Source organism: Lytechinus variegatus, chromosome 7, assembly GCF_018143015.1.
Source record: "Lytechinus variegatus isolate NC3 chromosome 7, Lvar_3.0, whole genome shotgun sequence".
NCBI lineage: Eukaryota > Metazoa > Echinodermata > Echinoidea > Temnopleuroida > Toxopneustidae > Lytechinus > Lytechinus variegatus.
Window position 1 is genome coordinate 5,122,995 of NC_054746.1, and position 18,430 is coordinate 5,141,424.

At 38.3% G+C, this 18,430-nt stretch overlaps 1 protein-coding gene across 1 annotated transcript in view; it reads right to left on the bottom strand.

Moving 5' to 3' along the window:
- Positions 1-15,776, bottom strand: part of LOC121418270 (polypeptide N-acetylgalactosaminyltransferase 16-like) — a 53,049-nt gene extending 37,273 nt beyond the window's left edge. Inside the window, exons 1-2 of the mRNA XM_041612046.1 lie at positions 15,591-15,776; positions 11,017-11,104 (exon numbers count right to left, since the gene is read on the bottom strand). The gene's annotated coding sequence lies outside the window, so the exon portion shown is untranslated. The remainder of the gene's footprint in view (positions 1-11,016; positions 11,105-15,590) is intronic.
- Positions 15,777-18,430: the final 2,654 nt, after the last annotated feature.

Below are 18,430 nucleotides of genomic sequence, written 5' to 3' on the forward strand. Positions count from 1 at the left end.
AGAGCACAATGAAACTCAATGATGTCATAATGAACTACATGTTAATGACAAAATTGATCCTAATGAAATGATGAAGCCATAATGTGATAAGTGATATGACTAGTTTTATCTAATTTCTCCCTCTTTTTTTGGGGGGGGGGGGAGGGATGGGGTGGGATAGATAATAATTACATTTGATGGGTTTTTTTAATGGAACACCAGGGCCAATATTCCACTCATCTGCCATTCAGAGAATATTTGCCCAAACTCTTGGAATATTTTTGGTATTCCATTCTGAGCCATCCAATATAATATAATTATAGCATACCAACTGAATTTTCAGGAGGTGGTGTGCACCCCTGGCAACAAAGCTTTCAAGGATAATGAAAATTAACATAACACAAATGTAGTTATCATTTTACCAGGTACGCTTTGAAATGCTCAAGTATAGTCTGAAATATTGTTTAAGATCAAACATGAAATCTCAAACTACTGAATATATAGTTACTGATAATGAATGCCTGATGATGATTGTGCAAAGTTTCTGACAAGAGTATTTCCGATCGAAGCTTACTGTCCTTTTAATATGTCATAGCAGAAAGCAAATTGGGAATATCTTGATGACTTTCGTTTCAACCTTGATTCTAAAAAGCCTTGAAATAAAGAGGATGTAGTCCATCTCGCTTCTGAATTAAACATAACTCAGAGATTAGCTGCATCTCCCATGCATCAATAGATAGTCAAACTGTCTAGAGTTCTAAATCACTCCGATCAAAAACCAAAGTTCATTATCAAGTGGCGCTCCTCGATGCAAAATCATGAATACTTTATGAAGTGATGATGGGAGTTGTGTCCTTTTCTCCTCTCCTTGTCTCTATCTTTATTCTCTCTCTCTGTATCTCTCTCGTTGATATCACGCCACGAGATTGATCAAATCACAGGTTCGTTGAAAGTCGAGGTGTGGTATAGGTGTCATGATGTAGTGGTTGTATCACTAGCCAAGATTAGACAGGTCCTGGGGAGTGCTTCACAAAGATTTAAGTTATGACTTAAAGAGCCGCACTTAAATGCCTAGTTGCGTGCATTGATCAGATCATGCCAAGTGGGTACGCACTGCTCTGTCTTGATCAATAAGATTGCGTGCTGCATTTCATGTACGCGTCGGCATCTAAGAGTGACTCTTAAGTCATACTTAAATCTTTGTGAAACACCCCCCAGAGGAGGAGGATAGGGCCAGTAGCTTTTGATTCCCTCCACCCAGCTGGTGGCAACACCTAGGAGGGGGGTGGGGTGGTGCTCAATTAGGACGCTTGCCCTCAATATGCTCTCTCCCAAATAAATACTTGATGCCACCACTGCCTCCCAGCACACCGTGATCCTTCTCAAGGGAGAACGTTGAGCACTGGTGAAAGTAAGGCATTTATTAATGCACAAAAAAATGGGAACTATATTTAACACCAGAGGGAGAGGGAGGGGGTGGGGCTGAGTAAGAACTCTCCCCTTAAAATAATTTTGATGCTACCACTGTCTCTAAACACATGGCTCACTGGGTGGAAGTGTTGTTTGCCTGACTGCTGGGAAAGCATGTATTCTTGTAAGCAAACAAACAGTAGACCAAAGGTACAAGGTCCTCTCCAAGGGACCCGAGACTGAGGATAAACACCTTACCAAAGGACACTAGCACACTCATTGGGAATCAGACCCGGGACCCGTATCATAAACAAGGCAAAAGCAATTTTGTGTTTCGCCCACTTATGAAAAGAGAATTATATCGAAACTTCATTGTGAAATGACTGGGATGGAATAACACTTGTCATAAGAGAGTCTTGCATGTAAACTATAACGTTGACCTGAAAATTACCTTTGACCTTATCATGTGACCTCTGACTGCAGCATAACATGCAGGTCCCCTCAGTCCATCTACCATCCAAGTTTGGTTGAAAAGTAACTTACGGTTGCGGAGTTAGGTGTCATAAGAGAGTCTTGCATGTAAACTTTAACGTTGACCTGAAAATAACCTTTGACCTTACCATGTGACCTCTGACTGCAGCATAACATGCAGGTCCCCCAAGTCCATCTACCATCCAAGTTTGGTTGAAAAGCAACTTACGGTTGCGGAGTTGGGTGTCATAAGAGAGTCTTGCATGTAACCTTTAACGTTGACCTTAAAATGACCTTTGACCTTACCATGTGACCTCCCACTGCAGCATAACATGCAGGTCCCCCAAGTCCATCTACCATCCAAGTTTGGTTGAAAAGTGACATACGGTTGCGGAGTTAGGTGTCATAAGAGAGTCTTGCATGTAAACTTTAACGTTGACCTGAAAATGACCTTTGACCTTACCATGTGACCTCAGACTGCAGCATAACATGCAGGTCCCCCAAGTCCATCTACCATCCAAGTTTGGTTGAAAAGCGACTTACGGTTGTGGAGTTATGTGTCATTGCAGGTTTGTGATGGACGGACGGATGACGGACGACATTTGGACCTTCACCTCTGGTGGGCGAGACAAAAAGTTGCAACTACCATGGTAACAGAGCGCAGCAGCCAATCACAATCAAGGCTTCCATGGTAATTGCCATATTGGCAAAGTTACAACAGTTGTAACTCTTTCTGAAACGAGCCCCTGGGTTTCCGGATTGCAAACCAACACTACTAAATGATGCATGCCTCCTTTTAACACACAAAATTGGGCACAATTGAAAAGCTAGAGGCAACCGCGTAGCCAGGATTTCATTTTGGAGGGGGCGGTAAATGCACACAAAGCGCGCCAACACTTACAGAGCGCGCAAAGTGCGCTCCCTAGGGGGTGGGTGCAGGGAGGGGGAGTTTCCCCCTCCAGCGCGAAGCTTTTGGTGTTTCATAAATTAAAATGAAAAGGAGCCGTCTCTCTTGTCTCTAGTGCCTATTTCAGCTCCAATTCAGTTGACTCATTGTGTTTTCATGAACCTTAATTTGTTTTCAAAAAGTGATTGTGAACGCACAAAAAAAGGAATACATTGGAGGAAATTAAAATAATAATACCCTCGCGCGAAGCGCGGAAGCTAAAGCGTTTTATCAGTTTTTTTGCCATGAAAAGGGTCCCGACTAAAGGGTCTTCTCAAAGATATATTGAATACTTCCCTTGGAAAGATCAGATTTGATTACAAACAATTTAGCGACAGTGCATATCTTTAACTCGCAAAACAGAGGAGAAGAAGTGTATATATGCCGGGAGAAAGATATTCAGCCCCGCGCAGAGCAATGAAACTCTGAAATTTCAAAGGGCGGACGTTTCATCAAAATAATGCAGATACGTCTAATACCACCATCGGCTCTAATTAAAATGATTTTCTAAGATTATTGAACTTCTTTTTGAGGAAATAGTGCGCAAAAAGTTGAAACTTCTGTGATTTATTGAAATTAAATTTAAAAAAAGAGGATTCCTAATTTCTTTGACTTATCCTGAAGTGCTTCATTTTGAATAATAAAGAAACTTAAGTGTCATTCAAAATTTCAAACTGAGGGCGCAAAACAGGGCAGGAGATGAATGTGAAGGGAAATGACATGAAGTTTAATAGAATTTGATAAAAAAAATATTGTACTTCTTATTTAATACGACGCGAATTTTAGGAACCTGTTTGCCCCAGAATTATGGTTGTTTGGTAATGAGCTGAAAAGCAGAAGTTGACTTTATGGAGGTGGCGGCAGAAATTGATATAAAATTTTACCCGCCCGGAGCCGACCCGACCAGAAATTGCGCAATCAATTTTTAAAAAAGATAACTTCATATACTTTGGCGTAGCCTTCCTCTTATATGCCCTAATGGATACATTTGAACTTTAACCAGTAAGAAACACATATACCTGAGGTTGAAAAACAGGGTATAGAGAAAGGGTGCGGGAAAACAATGGAGAATTGCAATATTGTCATTTAAAGAAAAATTCATATATAAATTTAGAGCAAGAGTGATGGAGTTCCTCTTTTAAGAAAAAAAGAATAAAAAGAAAAAAAAACACAAAGCTACCTTTCTTCCCTTTCCTCCCTTCCCTTTTTCTTTTCTCCTCTCTTTTTTCCCTTCTTTTTTTTCTTTTTGGGGACATTTTGGGGGGGGGCGACCGCCCCCCTGGCTAGAGGGCTATGATCGTAAGAAGAATGAAAAATCTAAATGAAGGGATACTTAAAAACAATTTACTTTATCTTCAAAACAAATTTATAATTTACAGAATTTGCCATTAATATGCACATTACATCACATGCATAATACATTAAGATATTATCGGTGGTTGAATGATAAATCACCATTGTTTATTGGCTTTGATAAATGCATGTTGTGATCTTCAGTCAGAGTTCAACAATAAATGAGACCATCAATATAAGGAACAATATCAATGACAGAATAGTCCTGACCAGAAAACAAATAAATAAAATAATCATAAATCAAATACATGCAAAACTTGGAAAAAAAACAAGGGGGGTATATACATTTTGGATAACTGGACAAATTTAAAACCCATTTTTTCTAACTGTGTAGGCATTTTTGTCTTTTGAACAAAAGTTAAACCTGATTTCAAAAACAATCATTAAAGGACAAGTCCACCCCAACAAAAACTTAATTTGAATAAAAAGAGAAAAAATTAACAAGCTTAACACTGAAAATTTCATTAAAATCGGATGTAAAATAAGAAAGTTATGAAATTTTAAAGTTTTGCTTCATTTCACAAAACAGTTATATGCACATCTCGGTCGGTATGCAAATGAGGGAAGTGATGACATCACACACTCACTATTTCTTTTGTATTTTATTATATGAAATATGGAATATTTTGACTTTCTCGTCATTGTCATGTGAAATGAAGTTTCATTCCTCCCTGAACACGTGGAATTCCATTATTTTAACATTTTGTGCTTCAGGCAAGGAGGTCCTAATCATCAAATTCGTAAAAATTGAAATATTGTATAATTAAAACAATAAAAAACAAAAGAAATAGTGAGTGAGTGACATCATCGACTCTCTCATTTGGATGTAACTGGTTCGTTCATATAACTATTTTGTTAAAAATAAGCGAAACTCTGAAATGTCATAACTTTCTTAGTTTACATCGGATTTTGATGAAATTTTCAGCATTGCGCTTGTCTGATTTTTCTCCATTGATTTAAATCAACATTTTTCTGAGGTGGACTTGACCTTTAAAGATACATGTAATTTCTTTACAAAAATCAAGATGGCATTTTGTTTTTCTCGTTATACAACAGTGGATCTCCTATTCACAATGAAAGCTGTTTTAAACATTTTTCCTTGGGCCCTGTGATGTTCAGCATACAACTGAACCAGGTGCAGTTTTATATAAAATTATTTCAAAACATTAGTGATCTCGGATCTAGGATTTTATCTGAATGCTAAAGGAGATACAATTCAAATGTTACATGTTAACTGGGAGTACTTTCTTGATGGTGAACCTTTCTTGATCGTGTGATCATGACAGGAAATTACAATACAAGGGGGCAGATTGTCTGATCAGTTGAAAATATAAAGTTTTAGTTTTCAAAATACTTATTTAAATATTTACTCCATGAGTACAGGGGCAAAATATATTCATAATTTCTGTGAAAATAAGTTTGATATTCTTCAGGTTTTTTTTCTTATTTCAAGCATTCGTTGCATGTGCCTCTGCAAGAAAGCATAGGACACTTGCCCCTGCTAATTACGATTCCCCAGCAAAGATTTGTATTCCCAGAAAAGGTACTATTCCTAAAACTTTTTTCATCATGGTCATTAAAGATGCATGAAAATAATTTACATTTAAACAATATCCCTCATAATTAGCAATCTATCTATGAATAGATAATGTCTTATGGTTTGTGATCCAGATGGGACTCATTCATCCATGAATATAAACTACCTTATTCCAAAGTTAAGAAGTAAACATCTGTTGTATAGTATTTTGTGATGTATCGTGATAAAATGCAGAGTCTGAAGTTGTGAGACTAGATTCATTATGCACAGTGGCGGGCTCGACCAGTTATTTGACAGAGAGAGAGACTTTGGTGGAGTCTAGTCTTCACTCCAAACAAGGTTTTAGTTTAAGTGTCAGATATAAGTCTGTGCTTGTAGACCGGGGGGGGGGGGGGGGTTGAGCACGGCAATTACGTATACCATCCTAAAAGCAGTCATTGCACGTTTCTCTGTGAGAAGCATAGGACATTTGCCCCTGCTAATTACGATCCCCAGCAAAAATTTGTATTCCCAGAAAAGGTCCTTTTCCTAAAACTTCTTCATCATTGTCATTAAAGATGCACCAAATATTTGACAGAGAGAGAGAGACTAGTCTAGACTTCACTCTAAACAAGGTTTTAGTTTAAGTATAAAAAAAAGTCTGTGCTTGTAGACCGGGGGGAAGGGGGGGCTTGAGCACTGCAGTTATGTATACCATCCTATAAGAGCATTCTTGTAATACGGGGGTATTTCAAGACTTTTTTTTGATCAGGATATTTATTACAGGATTTCCTTTAACATATTCACATTCCTCCCAAGTTCATCACCCCATTTCACTTTGGTGTTGCTGCTGAAAATGATTACTTGATTGAAGTTTTTGAAGTTTTAAAGTGTATTTCTTAAGTGCTATACAGAATTGATTAAACACATAGGCCTACCCCTAACAATAATGCTGCTATTGTTATAATAATAGTAATAATAATAACATCATATATCATAAGGCCGTGTTTATGCTTCCATTTTATAAATAAACTATGTATTATCACTAACATCTTAGATTGTAAAGTTTATACTGCTAAAATGATCACATCAACAGATTATAAACAAAGTGAAGAAGTATTTTAATCTGACCCATGGCATAATTTCTTTCAGTAAGAAGTCTATTGACATTGTGCTGTTCTCCCCCCAAGTGAGCTAAATGGGGTCCTGACTGGAAGTTATTCCTTGCAACACAGAAACTTGTAATAGCCGCTCTGCCAAAGATAATTATGCTGTACTATTGTGGAGCTCTTAAGAGAATTCTTGTATATCAAGTGTTACTAGTACTTCCTTGAGAGCATCACCTTCTGGCCATCTTTCCCTAACAAAATACCTTGTGCCGCACCCAACCATTTCCATCATCCTATCATTACCATAATCATCATCATCATCATCACCAACACCACCATCACCATCATCACCATCATCATCATCATCAACAGTATCATCTTTATCATCATCATCATCACCAACACCACCATCACCATCATCATCATCACCATCATCATCATCATCATCATCATCATCATCACCACCACCACCACCATCATCACTATCATAACCATGATTATAATGATCATCATCATCACCATCATCATTATCATCATGATCATGATCATCACCATCATCATCATGATCATCATCATGATCATCATCATAAACAGCAGCATCTTCATCATCATTATCACAACCACAACCACCACCACCATAATCATCATTATCAACAGCATCATCTTCATCATCACCACCACCATCATCATCACCAACAGCATCATCTTCATCATCATCACCACCACCACCATATTACCTACTACATTGCAGGCATTGTACAGAATAAAATTGGTAGTGGTACAGTACCAAGTTCGCTCACAAACACTGCGCATCCACCTTCCTCTTCACATTATCGATTGCAAGATTTTGAGCATTTTCCTCGCACTTAAACACTTCTGGTTGCAACCTTACTGTTTTCCTGACCCAAATAATAAATAGAGCTACCCCATCGAGCAGAAAATAGAGTTGATAAAAGTAGCCCCTGTACCAGCAGTGCTTGTTATGAGGAGAGTGTGTGTATGAAGTGTCTGGAGCAACAGGGGACCAAGCTCCAAACTCACTTTCCATTTTCCAAATTAATATATTGAATAATACTAAATAGGGGGTAAATAGCATTGCATTGGGTTGTGATTAAAATGGCATTTTAGAAATGTAATAAAGGACACCATGCTGACATTGGCTCAGGGGAGGTTATTAAACAAAACAGGGGTTGAAAGATATCCACAAAAAGCATGGTTACAAAAGAACAGCTTTATGAATCTGCAGAAACTTAATACTCTTTATCATTTTGCTGTATAGTACATCTCAGCATGGATATTAATTCATTTCCCTGTTAAAAAAACCCCCTTATATCTTAACACATATAATCATATGGTTCTCCTATATTATAAGTTCTGTCAATCATATGTCATTACGAAAGCTGAGATAATATGCTTAGCACTCAAGCTCAGATGCTCTCACTGGAATGCTCCCCAGGGAGTGTATTGTGTGTGGGCAAGTCAGAATCCAAGGTGGGAAGGAATAATCTGTAAAGCACTTACAGATGTCATTCTTAGGTATTACAAGCTATATAAAAGCATACTTATTTTTCGCAATATTATTCTTCTATAAATTTCCAAATGTAGAAATCAACATCTTTTTTAATATCACATTAAAGCATAATGGAAGTTTATTGAAAGGAAATCTCTTAAATAAATTCAACTGATGTATGGATGGATAGATAAATACACTCCTGTCTGTCAGTGCGAAACCTGCAAAATACATATTTTTTGGTAGGGTTATTAGAAAAACAGATAACAAAGGTAACCATAAAAACTTGCCTTCAAGATTTTGTTCCACTCAAATGAATTCCATACCATTGTCTTCTTTCTCTTCTATAGTCTACTATAATGTCCTTTTAATTGATTTGGATTAAAAAGATTTTCCTTTTATCAAAAATATTTTTCTTAAATCTTGACTTTTTCTCCAAGCCCTTGTCACAGCCACAGTGCCTCTATAAATCTAAAATGCAAATACATAATAACGCCAGGGAAATAGAATCATACACGTCTACGAGAGCACAAGAGCATATTCATGAACCGAGCATGCAATTGTCTGATTGATAATGGCAAGCTTTCCGGGCTCGCGTTACGATAATTCACTGCAGCGACAAGTTCGTGCTCTGCGGCCTGTTTACTTGCAAACTTGAGAGCAAAACGTGTAAATAACGGTAATTCAAGACCTTTCTCGTGATTGATGGTATATAGTTCAAGCCAAACGATATAGGTCAAACTTGAAATACTGTCTAGCAGTGCTACATTTGCAAAAAATTGCTTGATGAGCTGAATAAAAGTTGCTAATAAAACGACTACTAAAAATGCACATTTCAATTTATACAATCAACACCTTGTAGCAATCAAATGTGTGCTAGGTCGATTCATTTCCAATTTAAGTGTGATCTTAGGTTACATGCATTGAATATATCTAACATCTGTTGCTTAAAAATTCATAAATTACTGTTCCATATTAGGTCCATGCATATTCAAATCATTGTTTTCATGGTGTTCATGATGATAATATATTTTAGATTCTCTTCCACTTTTCAAGAAGGTATTTATCCGTTATTAATTTGTAAAATCATGATTACTGTACCATTATCAAATCATCGAAATTACAATTATGATACAATATTCAATCATATAATAATAATAGCATTTAGTTCAAGAAAAAGATACTTGACCCCAACTAGATGGAGTTATTCATTAAATATCTTAGAAGAGGGTTGTGTTTGCTTAGTACTTGAGAATAGTGTTGCCAAAGGCTCTATACCTCAAGGACCTATACTGAAGAGGATGGTGATGAGATGATGGCCAATTAATAAGGGTAATTCAAGGTCTTAACAATGGGCATATGCAGCGGGTGGGGAAGGGGGGGGGGGGGAATTCCCCCCAAGAAAATTTGAATACTTGCATTTTTTACTGAAATATTCACAAAATTCACCAAACTATGCACAAAATCCTCCAATTTCACTTTACAAAATGCAAAAGCGCCCAAATAACAAGCTTGGCCACTTCGCTCCCTTGCTTTCAAGTTTTTTTTTAAAGGTCTACTTATCCTGCCCCCCCTTCGAACAAATTCTGCGTACAGCTATAATCTAATCCTATTAGGTAACCTTTTCAATCTCTTAGAAGATTTAAATTCATACCAAATTATGTCTTTTTATCACATTTCATTTCCCCCTGATTTTTTATACTATCTTTGAGAACTTATGGAGAATTATTCTTTCAATTATGAGTCTCTCTAGATCATATTCACACCATACTCCTTATAAATATCATGTGAATAAATTTCCCTCGATCAATAGTGTCTTTCAGTTGTTGACTGAATTTCACCCCTATTCTTAAAGTGACATTTGTGTGAAGCAATTGCATGTTCACTCTAAATTCGCTCCAAATTGTGTGATCCTTGATGTCACTACCAATGGGAGTTAAAAATGATTGAAAATACACTTTCTTTTTTTTTAGAGAGAGAGAGAGAGAGCATACTATTAAATAATAATGAAATACAATGAAAATGAAAAGAAATAATAGTGGTTGGCAGCTACCAAAAGGCATCAATATTTGTCACCATATTTTTTCCTTTTAGAGCATTGATTATATCACTTCTACAATTCTTGGATAGCAAAGGCAATATCCTTTGTCCTTTCAATAGAACCAACCATTTTAAATAAACAATTGAAGCAAAATTGCAAACGCATTTTGCAATCTTAAATTCAGATTTTCAGACTGCCTGAAGCTGTGAATGCAAATTGGCTCGATAGGAATTTCAATGATTTCAAAATACACCATCAGGAAAATAGAAAGAGGAAAAGCACAAAATGATTAGATGTATATATATAGAATTGAGAGGATGTTATATATACAGCAATTGGCGTTGCCGGGGTTTAGTGCATCAAGTTTATTTACAACAAGCTTTTGGCCATATTTTGGCTTTCTTCAGGTATCTGAAGTACAAGAGAAACAATGTACAAACAAATGTACAAACATACATTTATACTTACTTTATATCTGAACAATTACTCAGTGTTGATTTAAAAAACATCACAACCGTCACATCTGATATTTAATACTTCTTGGTTTCATTCTTTCATTGGATGTTATGGTAAGATCATGATATTCCTAAGTAAGCAAAAAGACAGTTGCGCACCCCCTCCCCCACTATGTCTCTTGACTCCCCGGATCTGCGACTACATATCATCATTCATGAACATTACCTCCCCTTAGGTCCGGCGACGCTCCAACATAGTTGAACGTTTGTGTGTTGATGACATCGATGATTGGACTCACTACTCTTGTTGGATCCTTTGAGGGGTAAGGAAAAGCAAGAGGGGGGTAATGAAACAGGGGGGGGGGGGGGGGGAGCACGGGTGGTAGGAGTATTATGGGATAGCAAGGTGGCAGTGACAGTGGTGGTGGTAAAGGTTAGAAAGAATAGATAAACAAAGATGCAGGATCGTAATTTAGAACACAACATTGCGTGTCAGTGATTGTGATTAGTTTTTGTTTTAATGGAAAAATTAACATGATGAAAGCAATTTGATGTTGTGAATTGACAGATAGTTCAACATATTGTACACCATGTTTTCATGTGGTTATAAAGCATCATGCAGCGTGGGATATGAATGGGGTATGTGTTTGGGGACGTTGTTTTTAATAGATTGATATTAAACATTCATCAAGATACATGATAACACATTTGATAGGGTATGTCGACAGAGGATTAATTTCAATAATTTAATGAGAACATATTGGATGTCATGCATTAAGATGGGGGTTTGGTTTCAATGCAATTAGCATCAATATTGATTAAAATGAAATTAAAAAGGATAAATACAAATTGGAAGTCAAGTTGAGCGGATATAGGGAGAAGACGCTAGAAGCAATATTGGGGTAGGATGTAAAGATTTAAAAACATAGTATGTTTTAGGAAGAAATAAATGAGAAGTGATGGGAAAACGGAAAGTCATGCAAGAGGGTTACAAGTTTTGAGAGTGAGCAAGATTTATAAAGCAAATTGTTACAAATAGTACCAAGTGTGATAGAGAGAAAAAAGAGTAATAAAATGGTATAAGAAAAGTGACATTTCAAATGCACACAGGGTTATAAAACACAAGTTGTGAAAATTGAATAAAATGCCATCAGATTGAAAAGAATAAAAGAATGAATGCAAGAGAACGAGAGAGTAAGCAGAGATAAATCCCAGAGTGCAAACAAAATTGCATCATTTTTCATCATGACCAAAGAGCAAATGAAAGCAAATATCAACATATATCCAAAAGCAATTAGTTTATTATTCCAAAGGAATCAGTGTATTTTATTAGATGAAGGATTACCATGGTAATTGGTATGAAATAGAGAAAACAATAAACATGGCTTGAATATATATATATATATATCCAATATATCAGTAGCAAACAAATGCATGCGTATATGCAACAGTACAAAGCAGTAGAATTAGTTGAAATATTATGGGTGATGGTGTAAGGCAAAACATGAAAGGAAGAGAAAGGAAGGTAGGTTGGGGAACGGAAAAATGAGAGAGAGAAAGAAGAGGGGGAGGGGTAAGGAATACAAAAGAAAATGAACAAACACTTTGTTAGTTGCAATTCATTTCACTATGTGATGTATTAGAATAAAAAAAATAACCAGCCAAGGCAAGTTATCAACCCTTTATTTTCACTTCAAACAAAAGCAGCAAACAACAAAATATTGTTAAAATTTCACACAAAAACCCTTGAAGAAAAACAAGAGCTTCTTGAGAGAATGTCAAACAGTATTAGCTAAGTATACTTCCCACATACTGATCACTGCACTCACATAAATGTAAACAATCCAGGAGATTTGGGGGTAAAGGGTTATAGTAGGTGGTTTCAAACCGCCTCGATCACAAGAATCCCCGTTAAATTACGAGAACTTTTTAAGGCTACAAAATACCCGTTAATTATTCCTGCATTCACACCGCCCCGAAACACATCCTTCGGAATAACTTCCCGAAGTTACGAGCATGCGCAGTATGGTCTGATAAGCAGGCAAGGCGCGAGATTCAAAATCACTAGCCCAGCAGCCACCCACGCCGCCGCGCCCAACGACACGCTGGGCTAAAAGTTCCCGTAATTTGCTTTCACATCGCCAAAATACCTGCGACCTTGGAAAAATCCCCACGAAAGTTCTCGTAATTTCGCCAAGTACCTACTATTTAGCAGGTATTTTCTTTTGGGGAAATTACACGTAGTCTGCTTTCACATTACCAAAATACCTGGTATTTTCTGATCGGGGTAAATTTCCCGATCAGAGAATACCCGGAACTGGCGAACTTCGAGGCGGTCTGAAACCACCTATTATTGAAGTTTTATGCTAATAGAAACAATATCCATTCATCATCTGCCAGAGAAGCCTACCACAATAATCCTTTTTGTTTCATCCAAACGCACATGATTACTTGATTCCAGTACAATAATGCACAGTTGATTATCTCTTTGTCAGTTTTTTTTCATGAACATAAAATCCTCTGCCTTCGCATGCCTAATCATACCACATTTTCTCTGTATCCCTCCCTGCATTTTGCTTCCAGCAAATTTCATTACAAATTGAGAGAGGATATCAACTAATTCCAAACAATAAGAAAACATTTCTTGCACTAGAAGTGACATTCATCTTGTAAGTGAAAACATTGTTTCTCCTAAATTCAAGTACTTTAAATGTGAAACTGGAATATACAGTGGACTACAAATAACTGCATGGGAGAAACCATTTTACTTACACCTTTAATCCAGGGTGTTTCTCTCTGTTTGGTGTCCAAGACACATGTACAATGAACTGTGAGGCGTTATGTTTACTCACTACGCACTTCTAGAACACATTAGTTTGGTGTTGCCCTACTGGAAAATACACTCTATTTGTCAAGGACTTCAATAAATCCAGAGCAATTGCAAATAGAGCCTGGTCAAACAATGTTTATATATTTCCATATGAACAGAATTCTTTTTAAATGTCAAAAAATTTCAATTCAAATACTTTATACCTCACAAGATCTCAATCAAAAATTAATGTTTTGCTTATCACTATTCATATAAAAAAATTCAAATCCACAAAGTTTTGATTAAATCCAATGGTCAATTCACCGCTTTTCTAGATTCATTTTAAAGTCCTATAAATTTAGAATGTACAGAACAGCAATGCATTGTGCATCTGCATGGTTCACAATAACTAACAGAACTGAATAGAAACACTGATTATTTCTGACTTTACCAAAGTGCTGATCCAGTCATTGTGTTTTCAGGTGTAAATCTGACCATTACAAGACTTGAGAAAAAAAAATCACACCAATTGTCAAAGTGCCTAAATCATAATTGACTCTAAAATTGGAGAGCTATTAATTGAGCTCCAGGCTATACATGAAACATTTGAGAGGGTTTCCTGATAAATCTTGTATCAGGTGACTTAGATGTTTATCAGAAATTATTCATAAATTATGGCCTAATCTATTTTTTTTTATAGTTCTGTACATTCTGATCATGTTTGACAAGCACTGGAATTATTTTATCATATAATATTTCAAAAGGAACCATACATGAATACTAAACAAACATTTCTGACACCAAGACACCATGCCTATCCTGGTCTCCTAAAAAATAATTTCAATCACCTAAACATCAAAGAGTTCAGAGCACTTATGGTGGGACCTATCCATATCTTTTGCACAATTAAATCAACACAAAATGGGTCAGCTTAAAACCCATGGAAGCACGTAAAAGGCCTTATCTCAGAAATAAATCAATATTTCAAATTTACTCAATCAGGGCACAGATGTTTGAATCACAAGAATATGTCTCTGTTTGAGTACTAAAATTATAATTTCTCCATCTTAAGGGTGTCACATCATTACTCATACTCTGATTTTTCAAATTTATACATGAATATTTTGCATCATTACCTCTCATGGTCTATGGGCAAGCATATTTTCATTTTAAAATAAGAGCAGAAATGGCTCAAAATGCCTCGAAAGAATGTTTTTTTTTTGCCTTTAAAGATTTCAAATAGCTCATGATGCACAGATTCCTATTAGTCTTTAATATCAAAATCCAGGCGAAACACGATAACTTGGATCATGGTGTGGACAGGTAAATTCAGGATACTATTCTCAAGGTATTTTTCCATAATTCTGGAATCACTCCATGGTCTCCTTGAGTCTTGAGAGATATAAAACCAATCACAGAGAATGGTATTTTACTTCAACTTCAACTGCACGAACGGGGATGTCATTAACATATGCAAGAAAACTACCGCATAACCACGATGACAATAAGTATATTAACATAACTGTATTAGTCATTGAAAACATAGCCCCCTTCTAGCTCCGTTTGTGATTCACATCATTTTGCACTTGCTGTATCTCAACTACACACACTTCACACAATTTGCTTGTTATTAGAATAACATATAATGCACGACTTGTTTGAACCAGTTACATATTCTAGGAAGAATAACTTGGAGATAGAATGATGAATTGCAATGTAATTGATATATCAGCACAGTATGCATGGATGAAGAGCAATGAGTTTCTGCAGAATGCACAAAACAGTCAAGGCTTGCTTACTTTGCTACCTAACAAACATGTTAAACCCACAAAGCAAGTTTTAAGAACAGCAGCTCAAGCACATGTAGATCAGCTCACGTTAAAGAGGTTACCAAAAAGCATACCCACGTGAGAGACACAAGGTAGTAACTTTCAGATAATAGTTAATGACCTTTGGGCTCTCAACAATCAAACCAAATCGCAAGTCTGTACCTCCACGAAGGTTCTCCATGGTTCTTGTGTAGTTGAATGTTTCCAAACTGATGATGTCAATAGTTGGGCTAACTACTACATCTGGCTTCTGCTCGCCCAGTTTAATGAAAGAAAAACAGAAATTAAAACAAAGGGGGGATGTTTAAGAGAAAGGGGTCCCTACTAAGAGAGTAGTAGATTTTATGAAAATACAGAGGTTGAGATAAAAATACTTAAGAATCATGACAAAAACTCACAATTTTCTTTTCATTTTAAAGGGGGGGGGGGGGGAGGTCGATAGTAAGATAGCGGCGTGAGGAACTATGAAAATACTTACCTGATTTTCTTATTTACGAGATAACTCATACATCTACTTGATTTGCTAGTTCAGCCCTCTGGACTGCCATACCCGAATAGAACTCCCAAGGATTTAAAAAGCGCGAGCGCGCCCTCTCCCGTTCAGGCTTACTACCCATGATCACCGCGCAATTAGCGTCCATCTTCCTCACCTTTCGCAAGCCCATACGTTGAAACATGTTGCTACGCAAGGCGGAGGGTCGGTGGGAGGGTATCAAGTAGATGTATGAGTTATCTCGTAAATAAGAAAATCAGGTAAGTATTTTCATAATTTACTTCAATAACTCCATACATCTACTTGATTTGCTAGACCAGCACGGACTCAAACCGTAGGGAGGCATGTTTTCAATTGTAAGCCTAAGAAAATTTAAAAGAAAAAACAAAAAACAACGAAATTTAGGGAGAGGGGGAAAAGCCGCAGCTGCTTTAAGCGCCGAAGCAGCAAATCTCGCCTCGCTGGACGGAATGTCCTTCAAGTAGAAAGAAGTGAAGGAGTTAGTTGAGCGCCAAAAGGCGGCCCTCAAAAATGTCCTCGAGAGGAATGCCCTGTATACTCAGGAATACTAAGTATCATGGGCCCTCGGCCTAGTGTCAGGAGAACAACATCACCTGCTGACTAGAGCGTAAGAATTGAAATTTGTTGAAAATTTCAACAAGAATCGTGATCGGAAAACTGAAGCTTTTAAGGCTCAGTAAGTGATCAATCGACCAATCTGAGAAGGCGAGATATCTCAGAACCCCTACCGAAATTTAAGCGTGCCGCTTGCTAGTAACTAGCATGCGACTAGCAGGGCACTCGCTTAATAAGCGAGTGCATGCTAGCGAACAGTCCCTGCTCGCTAAAAGATCGCTTAACTATTACTCTGCACGCATATCACACGCTTATTAAGCTAACCGCATGCTAGTTACTAGCATGCCGCAAGCTTGCGCAAGCTAGTCGCACGCTTCCCGCAAGCTTGGAAATTTCTGTAGGGGAAGCCTCCGCGTGGGAGAAAGCGCCCAGAATTCGATATCTGTCTCAAATGCGTGAGGGCAGAAATCTGCAGAATTCTGATAGAGAGCTGTGGTAAAAAGTTACTAGCGGTCCGAAGGGGACCAGGAACGACGGAGAGTAGGGATTTAGGAAGAAAACCACTCGTAAGGCAGACAAGGGTCGAGAAAGCGACTGGTGCCATCCTGTTAATAAGGAATGCCGCGGACATGTTGCCTATGTAGAATAGAGCAGTCTGGTCAAAACAGCTCAACCGGGCGTGTCAGGGATACAGCGCGGTACACATCACGACAAAAGTGTGTTAGACCGAGTGATCGAGAGAGAACTCAGGATCCCCTTTCTCCCATACTGATTGAAGCACCCATCTGAGGGTGCAGTGCCCGCGGTGGAAGAGGTGGCTTGGCTCAAGCCACCATCGCCGAGAGAGCCCGTGAGGCTAGGCTGCGATGGCTGTCCGCTGGGCGGGGGAATCCCTAGCAGCAGCAAGTGTACGCCAGAGGGAGCTGGCGAAAAAAAATCTGTCACAATATTACGTGTAAACGACCATCAAGAGATGCTCTAAACGAACAGACATCGCCAGATATGATACCTCAACCGTTACATTCCCAACGGAATCGAATGAGGTAGCAACGGCCCTGTCCTATCAAGTTAGGGACGGAAACTGGCTAAGAGTGTCGAAGTCCTCGCTTGAAGAAACAAGCGAAGAAGACTTGAGGAAGTAATCACAAAATTTCCATCAGTCTGCGGTGAGAACCAGTTGTTTATGAAAACAGTCACAAGGCCTGTTTCTCAGGTGATCGTAAGAGCGAGCACCGCCGGCGCCGGTTGCGGCAGCGTGGAACAGTCCGATATCGGTAAGATAAGGAGCTCCAAAAAGCTGCGGGGGGGCGGCAAAAATGACGCCCTAAGCAGCGGGGGATGAGAATCTAAATTTCTAAAAGAACTCCAGTGAAGTAAATCACTTACATGGAGAGGCTCATCCACAGTCGGCCCGAGAGAAGGCGGGTCGTAGTGATCGTGGTTAGGAAGGCATAAGCATACATCCATCCACTGTTACATCATCCTCGGTCGTGCGGTGACCCTGGCCACATGCCTTGCATGGAAGGAGGATGAAAGCAGCATGCGGGGCGACTCGAGTGTGCCGTGAAAAAATTTCTAAGAAAGAAGCCGATTCGACTAACGGGCACGGTAAAGACATCCACCGTAGACCACTCCGCACAAGGAGGGAGCGGCGGAGACGCCCGCAAGATTGACCCACATAGAGGGCAGTCTATAAGATAGACAGTTAGAGCTCGACCGATGGTCTGGCGGTGTACAGTTTGGTGTGAACTCGCCGACCCGGTACGGTGGGTGTGCCCAGAAAGTAGGCATAGAATGCCGACAGAGAATCCTGGGGCTTTAAACAAGTTTGAACGCGCGTACATAGCCAACAATCTCATGAGATGTACGGCGGTTACTTTCCTCCGAGATGATGTTTACCCAACCGGGAAAGACTCGGGGAACAGCTGTGAAT